At 46.8% G+C, this 10,987-nt stretch overlaps 1 protein-coding gene across 2 annotated transcripts in view; it reads right to left on the reverse strand.

Annotated features, from left to right (window-relative positions):
* The window catches only part of JCAD (junctional cadherin 5 associated), an 84,744-nt gene extending 79,429 nt beyond the window's left edge, over positions 1–5,315 (reverse strand). For both annotated transcript variants that reach the window (XM_077771786.1, XM_077771785.1), the window contains exon 1: positions 5,193–5,315. The gene's annotated coding sequence lies outside the window, so the exon portion shown is untranslated. The remainder of the gene's footprint in view (positions 1–5,192) is intronic.
* Between the last annotated feature and the right edge of the window lie 5,672 nt (positions 5,316–10,987).

A 10,987-nucleotide genomic window follows, 5' to 3' on the forward strand; every position in this document is an offset into this window, starting at 1 on the left:
TAGCGAACATTGCTTTGCAATGGAGAGATAAAAATTTCATCAGAAAGACTCCACGCATGGTACGATATTATACACATAAAGTGAGAGGCTCATCATCCCCGTCATCCCCAGTGACACAGAGCACTGTCTTTAGTGTCCTTAGCCAGCAGGGAAGGACGGCAGGGACCATCCCCTCACTGGAGTTTCCATGGAGTCTATGAGAGGAGATTTCTGCCACTAAATACTCTTTCCCAAGTCAAAGTTTTCCATCCTAGGTAGTAAGTGCCTTCTTCATAAACACATGTCAGCCTACATTTTGATGGATGACAAAACTCTCATGTCCTTCCCATGAAAAAAGGACATTAGCTCACACATGCTTTTGGCACTTTCCTATAAATATGCTCCCCACTGAACACTTTGGGAGTAGATGTGTCTCCACCCCTGCATCCGGATTCAGCTGAGCTTGGAGTCTGTGGCCCAACTTGGCCAGTTTAAATACATGAGCCAGAGCTGTAGACTGAGAACCTTGGAGCTCCTCCCCACCATCCTCCAGGGGCCGAGCTCTTCGTTCTTCCCCAGGCTACCTTTCTCACATGTCCCCATGCTTAGGGATCTTTAGATACTTCCGTCGTGTGTACGAGGTCATTGTCTACCACGGTTTCTCAGAATGCAGAGATTACCCATGTGCAGACAGAACTTTGCTCCACAGGACAAAGAAGGCATGTGAGGCTTCGAAGGCTCCCTGTCTCAGGAATGTCCTTACGATCTCTCTGAATGAGAAGTCTGCACCTCACTCATTACTGACCTTTCACCTGGAAAGTCCTGGGCTGCAGGTGTCAGGTGAGGTTTGTTTTACAGCATTTGGAGAGATTGAGGTGGCAGAGGGGCAGGGAAAGAAAGTGGACATACAGGGGCGCCTGGGTGGCTTAGTCGGTTGAGCGTCCGACTTTCGCTTAGGTCATGATCTCGCGGTTCGTGGGTTCGAGCCCCGCGTCGGGCTCTGTGCTGACAGCCAGCTCAGAGCCTGGAGCCTGTTTCAGTCTGTGACTCCCTCTCTCTCTGACCCTCCCCTGCTCCCTCTCCCTCTCTCTCTTCTGAACAGGTGGAGAGTATTCTGGAATACCAAGCCCTCACTGCTTCTCCTCTTCCTAACCCACTTCTCCCTCCCCTCACTTTCCCGTCTTCTGCACCCACATTGGCCAACTCTGGGTTTCTCTCTGGGCCCTTCCCCTGCCCGTCATTCCTTTGCTCCCCCCTCTTCTTCTACCCACCCTCACTGGAGCAACACTTCCATGTTTCCCTCCCTCTCTGTGCCTCTCTCCCTCTCTCTGGAGCTGTCAATTTTCTAAGTTTCATGGACGCCCTGGATGTTTGACCTTCACCTATCAAGAGGATCTCCCTTCTGGTCCCCTCGAGTCCGGGGCTGTGTCTGCCACCCCCACCTGGGCATGCATGTTCAGATCTCTTGTCTTCTCAAACTCGATGTAAAGCAAGCTTCCCTTTCTCTGCTCCCAGAGACTCTTTCTCCCAACTTCCTTTCATGGTTAACGGTGCCACCAATTTCCCAACCTTCCAAGTTCAAAATTTGAAGTTCCTTTGATTGACACTTCAGGCAGTCATCTAGTTTTACTGATTTTTCCTTAAATATCACTGTGCTAAGGTATTCCTCCCACTCTGTTCTCCTTGCTGCTGCTGTCTTAGCTCTGGCTCTCCTGATCTCTAACCTTGACTGTCTCTACAACTACTTTGCTGTTCCCACCTCTCTCCCCACAACCCAAAGGCTGGGTGGGTGGCGAAAGGGCACTATTACTCTAGCAACCTGGGCTGGGGGCAGGGAGGGCGGGAGCATGGTCAGGACTGATATACAGAACAGCTCTAGCTCTCCCCTCCCAGAGCTGCCCCTCTGCTGACCCACCAGCAGGAAGGAGAGGCCTCAGGCCCAGAGCTGTGGGGAACAAGTATAATTTGATATTCAGTTACTTTGCAAATACATACCGAGTTCCTGGAATACCAAATTCTGTCCTAGGTACTGAGACCATGAACAAAACAGAGTCCCTGCCCCATGGAGATCACCTAGTCACAGGAGAGATAGACAAATAAGTATCTAATGTGACAAGAAATGGTAAATCATAGGACTTACGTATTGAGAATAGAGCCGAGGGATGCCTGTGAGCCTCGGTCTGTTGAGTGTCTGACTTTGGCTCAGGTCATGATCTCACGGTTTGTGGGTTTGAGCCCTGCATCGGGCTCACTGCTGTCAGCACAGAGCCTGCTTGTGATTCTCTCCCTCTCTCTCTCTCTGCCCCTGCCCCACTCATGCTCTCTCTCTCTCAAAAATAAATTAAAATATTTATTTTAAAAAAGAAGAGTAGAGACAAATAAAGAGAATAAAATGTAAATGGAGCAAATGGCCAAAAAATGTGTGAAAAAATGCTCAGTGCCGTGAGGGCAATGCAAATCGAAACCACGACGACATAGCACTTCACACCCACCAGAATGGCTGTAATAGAATGAAAATGGAAAGCAACCAATGTTGGTGAGAGTGTGAGGACAACGAAGCCCTGGCACGCGTGGGCAGGAGTGTGAAATGGTGAGGATCCTGTGGAACAGTGTGGCAGCGCCTCACAAAGTTTAACATGGAGTTAAATGACCCCGCAGTCCCACTCCTATGTGTTCACCCAAAAGAACCGAAAACAAAGAGCTCCAGCAAAAGTTTGCCCATAAATGTCACCGCAGCACTGTTCGCAGTAGCCGAAAGGTGGCAACAACTCAAATGTCCATCAAGTGATGAATGGGTGAACAAAACGTGATGTAGGCATACCATGGAATATCACTCAGCCATGCAAAGGAATGAAGTACCGATTCGTGCTACATCACGAATGGTGTAAAACTTGATGCTAAGATGAAGAAGCCAGATGTAAAAGGCCACATATTATATGATTCCATCTCTGTGAAATGTCCAGAATCAGCCAATAGATAGAGACAGAAAGCAGATCAGTGGTTGGTTGTCAGGGGCTGGGGAGACGGGGGCTGAGTATAGGATGGAAAGGGTGCAGGATATCCCTTTGTGATGACGGAAAAGTTATCTGGAATTAGACGGTCGCACCATGTTGTGAACTTACTAAGTACTGCTTCATTGCACACCTTAAAAATAGTTTAAAAAGTAAATTTTATGTTATGTGTATTTCCACAACAAGAACAGCAAATGGGGGTGGCCACAGGGTGCTCCTTGAACAGGAGAGTTCAGGAAACCTCTCAGATGAGGTGAGAAGCCTCTCTCACAGCCCTAGGGCAGGAAGGTTTGTGCCCTGCAGTTACCAGGAAGGGCAAGGAGCAGCAGAGCATGCAGGCGGCTCTGAACCGTATTCGTGGTGATCTGGCCCCCTTTCCTCATTTCGCTCCGCAGTCCAGGAGCACAATGCTCCTCCCCTCACCCCTGCCTCACCCTCAGAGCTGGTGCTCCTTCTGGCCACTTGGAGGCTGGGCAAGCATTTGGGGCCCAGCCCACTGAGCACTTCTCCTGCAGCACATTTTCTGACGTCCGCCAGACCATGAGCACTGGCTAGACTGAGGCTTTGAGCATTGAGTCTGCTGCTTATCAGCCTCCTGAGGCTGGGCACCCGGCCCCTCCCCAGGATTCAGTTTCTTGCCACATAAAACAAGGGCTGTTAAGAAAATAAAGCTAGACGACTGAAGTGCTGAGCTTAGTACCTGGTGTGCGGTGAGCTCTCAGGAATGGTGGTCGTGTCATTGCTTCAACATTTCCTAGAAGCTGAAGTTTGAAATTTCACACTTCATGTTGTACTGATAATATTTGGTAATTATTTATTGAATGTACAGAAGAGTCAAAATATATTACAAACATAGTGATGGTATTTACAGTCTTTGGGATACCTTCTCCCAACCCTAGTGACTCTTTAATACAGAGCATATAGATCGCACTTGAATAAATGTTTGATTGACCAATGATTGATTGGTTGATTGATTTGGCTGTATCACCAAATAGGAATGGAATTTTCTTCAAGTTAAAACACGAAGGGAAACAAGATGTCTGGGCAGGGGAAGGGAAGATAGAGAGAGGGAAAATCAGCAAGTGAACAGAACCTGACTCAGCCAGGGTGAAATATATTGAAATATTCCATAGGCATGCACGTTTGCGTGCGCATGCGCGCGCGCGCGCACACACACACACACACACACACACACACACACACACACACACACACAAAACATAGTTAAAGAAAGGCCCGGAGGGTTGGTGGAAAATTTTTCAGAAAAAATGAGTTGTTTTATTTTTTTATTAAAAATGTTTAAATGTTTATTTGTTTTTGAGAGAGAGAGAGTGAGCACGAGCAAAGGAAGGGCAGAGAGAGAGGGGGACAGAGGGTCTGAAGCAGGCTTTGGACTGACAGCAGAGACTCCAATGTGGGACTCAAAATCACGAACTGTGAGATCATGACCTGAGCCAAGTTGGATGCTTAACCAACTGAGCCACCGATGCCCCTGAATTGTTATTTGATTTCAGGATGCTATAGTTACAGGTGTTCCAAGTAAATGTTAATACATTTGACAAATAAAGGTCAGACAAATTTTTAAAGTCCTATCACTGGAGAAAGGCAAGAGTTTAAAATATCTAAAAATGAGATAGTAGAGATACATTTCACAAATTTTTAGAAGTGGGAGATGATAGATAGACAGACAGATAGATAGATAGATAGATAGATAGATAGATAGATAGATAGATAGATTATGGTGGCACCCAACTACTTGAGGAGAAATCAGCAAGGGAAGGAGAATTTGTTTAGTTTTATACCATAAAAAGATGTGATGCCAAGATAGGGCTGGGATTCACTTCCCTGTGCGCTGGTCACGTGACCAATCTCCAAATGCTGCACAGCGTGAATAAGACCAACCCAACTATTGTTTCTTATTTTTACGACCTGCACACACCCAAATGCGGTTTGCCGCTCCACAGAGGCACACCTATCCCTCAAACCCCCGACCCTCTCTCCCGGAACCGACTCGCCACTGCAGTTTCCTTTCCCCGAGATTCTTGTTTCATACTTGATCCCCCGTTCAGAGAAACAGACACAAACCCCGTTTGAGAGTAAAAAGCTAGAAAGCAGCTGGCATCTTCCAACGCTTACTGACACAGTTTTCTTAATCATATCTCCCTTTCAACCAAACAGTGAAAAAGAAAAGGAACTGTTTACCTGACCAGATCCCTGATTTCTTCATGAGGGTCTACAAGTGATTATGGAGAAAGCAGCTCGAAATCATCTTCTGAGACTTCCTGAAATCTCCAGTCTGTCTCCGATTTGGGAGAGCTCTAAGTTTGAGCCGTGAATAGAGGCTGTGTGTTATTTTAACCACAAGGTTTCTAGTCAGTAGGGAGGAGAGATGGAAATGAGGTACGTTGGCAAGCAGAAGCGCCATCCACCTCGAGTGAAATGAGCTCGCAGATCTGATGTAAGAGCTCAGGGACATTTGAAGAACCCTCAAACCAACTTTTCCTAAACTAGAGGTTAAATAGCTGCGGAAAATTCCAAAGGAGTAAGATAAGACACTTACGGTCTTTTCTAAAAAAAGACACGTTGGTATGCCCTGTCTGATACTGTCTGATGGGAAGCCCAGCACGGAGCTGGCCTCAGGAGCCCTGGGCTGCCGATAGGGGACCATGACACCTGGAGACAGCTTTGCTCCACACAAAAAAAGGAGCCTTCTGGGGGTTATAAGTATAGAATGACAAAGGAGGAACACCAAGTCACACCTTTTGTGTAAAAACAAAACCGGTGTCATGACAATCCACATGAAGTTATGGGGTAAGGGAATAGCTATTCTGGAATAGGTTATTCTGGAAGATTAACATGTGTGAGTGTGAGTGTGTGTGTGTGTGAGTATGAGAGAGCATGAATGTGTGTGTGTGTGTGTGTGTGTGTTCTCACTTCCCAAACAACCGAAAAAGCAAAGATCCAGCCTCAGCTCAGACCAGTTGGAGACCTTCCTCCTCAGTATTTTGGCAAATACAAATGCCGCTTTGGACTTGGAGGAGAATGATTTATCGCACACAGATCAACAGCAAGAACTAGAGCCGCTGAAATGGCCAACAGTCCTTTACAGCCAGCCTGTCCCAGATGCCAAAGGGGTTTAACTCCACTTTTGGAAAAACTCAGCAGTGCTCCCATTAAGCAGGGTCATAATTCAGTTTTATATAGACTCTTTCATCTCAAAGGAACTTGAGGTGGGTTTACACTGAAATATAAATTATCCGGTGCACAGTCACCTCGGGGATGCACCACAGCTCCTGCCTAGCAGCAGCTGGCCCAGACACAGGCAGTCAGTTTGGAGCCGCAGTGAGACAGCAGGCTGGTGGCCAAGAGGCACTTGGTGAAAACGAATGAGTGGGACCTGCCCTTCTGACTTGGCCCTTTCCTTCCTGGGGCTGGGACCTCTCCGATATGCACCTGGATTTCCTTACTGAGTCCCCCAGTGCCTTTCCCCAATACCTACATATACAACCTCAAAAACGGACCTCAAAACATAAATCAAGGCAGTGCCTGGGTGGCTCAATCGGTTAAGCATTCAACTTTGGCTGAGGTCTTGATCTCAAGGTTTGAGAGTTTGAGCCCCACGTCAGGCTCTGTGCTGACAGCTCAGAGCCTGGAGCCTGCTTCAGATTCTGTGTCTCCCTCTCTCTCTGCCCCTCCCCAGCACATTCTCTCTCTCTCTCTCTCTCTCAAACTCTCAGATATAAATAAACATTAAAGCATCACAAACTGGGAGTAAGTGATGACTTCATTTTGAGATCACATCTTTTAGAAGCGGGCTTGGCAAAGCATGACCCTCGGGCCAAATTCAAACACTTTGTAAATAAAGTTTTATTCATACACAGCCACACTCACTCATCCATGGGCTACCTACAGCTGTTTTGGTACTATCACAGCAGATGTGGCAGAGATTGGAGATAGGATGTTTTGTCTTAGAGGTGGAAAAAGGAACAAGGAGTCTCTTTCAATATGGAAGACACACCTACTCATACCACCAAACCCATAATCAGGCCCTGAGTCTCCATTTTAATTAGTCCTTCATCAGAAAAACTCTTTTACTTGGACACTGCCTCAGCTTACCTAATTTCATCCCCAAGAAACTAAAGTGGCTGCATCCAACTGTTCTCTCAAATAGAAGCCTTGGAAGCACCCTCAGGTCCTCTCTATATCATCCCCAATTCAGCTTGCCTTTGCAACCCTCTCTGAGTCTCTCCAAAAGCATTAGCTGCTCCCTCCTACAGGATTTCATCATGTTTTGTTTAGTTTTTTCTTGCGTTTCTTGTAGTTCTACCCCAATTATCTCTATGTTTGCCTTTCTTAGCACACTATGCATTTTTTGAGAGTAAAAGTGATATCTTATTTAACTTTTAAAAAATGTTTTTATTTATTTTGGAGAGAGACAGAGAGACAGAGCATCAGCAGGGGAGGGGCAGAGAGAGAGGGAGATACAGAATCTGAAGCAGGCTCCAGGCTCTGAGCTAGCTGTCAGCACAGAGCCCAACGTGGGGCTGGAACTCACGAACTGGGAGGTCATGAACTGAGCTGAAGTAGGACGCTTAACAGACTGAGCCACCCAGGTGCCCCTCTTATTCAACATTTTATCCCCAGAACCTAATACTGAAAAAGACACATAAGTAGATACTCCATTAGTGGTTTCTACAAACATAGTCAGTCTTACTCCTTTGGAATCTAATCTTGAAGGAAATGAACAAAAGGATTGTCTGACACTCCCTCAACATGAGGTGTTCTTGAAATATCCTTCTCAGAGATCACCCTGGCTCTGTCCTTCTACTACTGCCCCTGAGTGGGGCTAACTTTTACACATTCTTTATTAGCTGGTCTTTTTTTTTTTTTTTTTTGGTATTTTTTAAGTTTTTAATTTATTTTGAGACAGAGACACAGAGAGAGAGAGCTCTAGAGCAGGGGAGGGGCAGAGAGAAAGGGAAGGGAGAGAGAGAGTGTCAAGCAGGCTCCATGCTGTCAGCACAGAGCCCAATGTGGACCTCGAACTCAAAAACCGTAAGATCATGACCCGAGCCAAAACCAAGAGTTGGATGCTTAACTGACTGAGCCACCCAGGAACTCCAATAGCTGGTCCTTTAATTTGGAATTTGTGTAAAAAGAGCCTCCCTGCAGAAAGATCAACACCAGTTAGAAAAGACAATCTTTCTAACAACTAGAGCAGTCAGAAGACCTAGAAGGATCTGGCACCTGGCGGAAAAAAGGCTGTGTATTCTCTAAGCTTACTTCCCATGCTGAGTTCTGGTAAAGCCTAGTTTCCCTGGTGTGAGCCCATCAGAACAGAGCTATCACATGCCCCAGGGATGCAGATGTCCCCCCTGCAGGTCTGGGGCAGAAAAGGAACCAGACTTCTCGCATTACGGGGGCAGTGGTGCTGTACCGTCTCAGTAGATGTGCTGCTATGCCTCGTCTTATTTGTATCCTTTCTAATGGTCACAAGGATGCCAAGACCTTAATAACATTCTGTGGTAAACAAAAGAGGGTTACATGGATGTACTGAACATTTTTCATATCCGTGGCCACTCCATGGCTTGTGAACAGTCTTCTTTTGGTGAACTTAGACTTCTCACATTGAATCTTTGTCTAGGTCTGCTCAGGTTACCATGACAAAATATCATGGCCTGCATAGCTGAAATAACAGACGTGTATTTTCTCATGGTTCTGGAGACTAAAATTTTGAGATCAGAGTGCCAGCAGGGTCAGGTTCAATGAGAACTCAATAGCTGGCTTGCAGACTGCCAGCCACCTTCTCCAATGGCCTTTCTTTGGTGCATATATGGGAACATCTCTCTCTTTCTCTCTCTTTTCCTCTTTTTTTTTTAAATTTTTAATGTTTTTTTATTTATTTCTGAGAGAGAGAGACAATGTGACCAGGGGAAGGTCAGAGAGAGAGGGAGATACAGAATCTGAAGCAGGCTCCAGACTCTGAGCTAGCTGTCAGTACCGAGCCCGACATGGGGCTCAAACCCACGAACCATGAGATCATGACCTGAGCCGAAGTCGGACGCTTAACTGACTGAGACACCCAGGTGCCCCCTCTTTTCCTCTTCTTAAAAGGCCACCAATCCTATTAGATTAGAACCTACTTTTATAACTTCATTTAACCTTATTTAAGTAAAAGCCCTACCTTCAAAAACAGTCATATTGGGCGTTAGGGTTTCAACATACGAATTTTTTGTAGGGTAAGGTGAACACAATTCAGTCCATGATTGTCACCCTTCCTCGGAGCAGAAGCCAGGCTTTCTCTTCCAGCCTCCTTTGCAACTGGGGTTCAGGCATATGTCACAGGCCGGGCATTTAGCTTCCTTCAACTTAGTAAAGACCAGGAGGAAGCAGGAAAGGAGTTGAATCCACTCTATAGTAGGTCAGTGCCATTTGGCAGGGAGTCACCAGCTCTAAGAGGCAGCCCCAAGGAAGGCCAGTCATCATGTCGGGTACAGAGTGTCTGCTGGGTGAGCTCAGGGGCCTGGCCCCACCTCTGCAGCAACACCCCACTGCCCCACAACAAAACTTGTATGGTGCTCCCTCATGGTCATGCAGCTTCCATGCCTGACCCCGGTCTCCTGGAGATTCTGTGACCTACTGATAGTCTTCAATAAATAACTTTCTGGCTCACAGTAGCTAGGGTTACCATTTATAACTAACAATGCCCCTTGTGTATGGCTGATACAGTGCTGGGAGCCGCACTGGCCTCGCTGGATGACAGTCACTGTGAGGAAATGGTAGCGTTTGCACAGCTCCTGCCATGAGAAACGAAAACTGGTATCTCCTTCTGCTACTACTGGCTCATGTTCGAAGTGAGGCTGCTGGTATTGACCAGGCCTCACAATATTCCAGATCAGACCGCTATTCCCCACACAGATTGCTCATAAGGAAAAGCATATCCCTGCCTTTTCCAAAGAGATTTCGGATGAAAACATTGTGGATGATAGTTAAAAGGCTCTTCCTAAGGGCCTTGCAGATCCAAGACTTACATAANACAAATCTATGTTCTAGGAAATCCTTACATATCAAAGAAGTTTGTTATCAGAAACCATTGTCTAAGGCAAATGCCACTTCTGTGCCGTCCCCCAAACACTTAATTATAAAATAAAGTTGAGCTCCAGACAGAGCGGAGATGCCTACCTGGTGACCAGAAAGACTCTCGTGGCCTCTCTCATCCCTCCCTCGCAGACACCGTCCATCCTTCTGGGACCCCCTGGACCCCAGCCGGAGCCGGTCTCCAACAATACGGCAACTTAAAACTAAACCATTTAGTGCCCTTTTGCTTTCTTGTCTAGCACTTTCAGAGGGTTTTCCTTTCTTGCCTCAGTGCCACTTTGGATGAAGATTTGACAATGTGAGTCTGTTCTTATTCTTAGTTAGTTTGCCCTTGGGCTCATTCCTCACCCTTCCCCTACTTCACTTTGTATCGTGGGGTGGGGGTGGGGAGATGCTCACCCTTTCAAGTTGTATATCACAGACTCCCAAGACACCTGGCTTCCAGCTGGGTTCAACCAAGGAGAGACACTGGTGGGAGATTGGAAGGCTGGAGGAAGGAGAAGCCAGGGTGTTTCTCCTCTCTCTCTGCCTCGCATAGCTAGCCAGGAAGGCCATATCTCCTCCTCCATGACTTTGGCTCTGTAGGTCCAGGCCCCCCGGACCCAACTTCTACCAGATGACTCTGTCTCTGTCCTTCCGTCAAGAGGTAGTAGTGGCTTCCCACCTTGGCTGATCTCTCAAATGCCTCACCACCCCCCATTTGGCTTCTTGGCTTCCATTATCTGTGGTCACTACCCTGCTATAAAGGCTTAGAATTGCTCTCATTTTCCTGGTCAGACCCTTATTGATACAGCTATCCATGCCATTTCTGCTTTAGATCAAAGAACCAACACCTGCCGGGAGCTTGAGTGGGACTTTGCACAGCACATTCATTCTGTTGGGTAGACTTCCTCTTTTCT

The sequence above is a fragment of the Crocuta crocuta genome, unplaced genomic scaffold (genome assembly GCF_008692635.1).
Source record: "Crocuta crocuta isolate KB4526 unplaced genomic scaffold, BGI_CrCroc_1.0 scaffold457, whole genome shotgun sequence".
NCBI classification, from domain to species: Eukaryota; Metazoa; Chordata; class Mammalia; order Carnivora; family Hyaenidae; genus Crocuta; species Crocuta crocuta.